Consider the following 743-nt stretch of genomic DNA (forward strand, 5'->3'; position numbering starts at 1 on the left):
CATTTCTGGCCAAGTTTCTATACCCGCACCTTGGCTCGCCAGCAACGGTCGCTGCATTTGGACCGGCCACGGCGCTTTGATGGCCCTGGGGCTGTCTGCCAGCACTCAGCCGTACAATAAATTCATCTTACCTCGTACAAATACTGGGCGGCTGATTAGCTCGCCTAAATACATGTAACTTTGGCACACCTCCGCTTAAAGTGGCATATTAGCTTGCTAACTTGGCACATTAAGTAGCACGAGATTTTAGATACATAACGTAATAAATGGAATACCCTACTCGTACGTCATGGCAACGGCTTTGCCACAGTGCATACACCGGTTCCCGTCAGATCACTGAAATTAAGCGCTGTCGGGTGTGGCAAGCACTTGGATGGGTGACCATCCGGGCCGCCATGCGCTGTTGCCGTTTTTCGGAGTGCACTCAGTCTCGTGATGGCAATTGAGGAGCTACTCGACCGAATACTAGCGTCTCTGCTCACAGAAAACCTTCGTAACGACCGGGAGATCAGTGTGCTGACCACATGCCCCTCCTTCCCGTATCCTCAACTGAGGATGACACGGCGGTCGGATGGTAACGATGGGCCACTTGTGACCTGAAGACGGGGTGCTACTTGTACGTCAGAACAATAGTGCATCTCTTTAGTGGTGTATGAAATAGCGTGTTCTTTCTAGGTTATGTCATAATATCTCAACATATATTTAATAAATCTAACACGTAAGAACTGCTGGATATTAACTGG

The 743-nt window shown here is 49.1% G+C and overlaps 1 pseudogene; it reads left to right on the forward strand.

Annotated features, from left to right (window-relative positions):
* Nucleotides 1-291: 291 nt before the first annotated feature.
* On the forward strand, nucleotides 292-409 carry LOC124790330 (annotated as a pseudogene).
* The last annotated feature ends 334 nt before the right edge of the window (nucleotides 410-743 follow it).

This window comes from Schistocerca piceifrons, chromosome 3 (assembly GCF_021461385.2).
Source record: "Schistocerca piceifrons isolate TAMUIC-IGC-003096 chromosome 3, iqSchPice1.1, whole genome shotgun sequence".
In the NCBI taxonomy this organism is placed as follows: Eukaryota; Metazoa; Arthropoda; class Insecta; order Orthoptera; family Acrididae; genus Schistocerca; species Schistocerca piceifrons.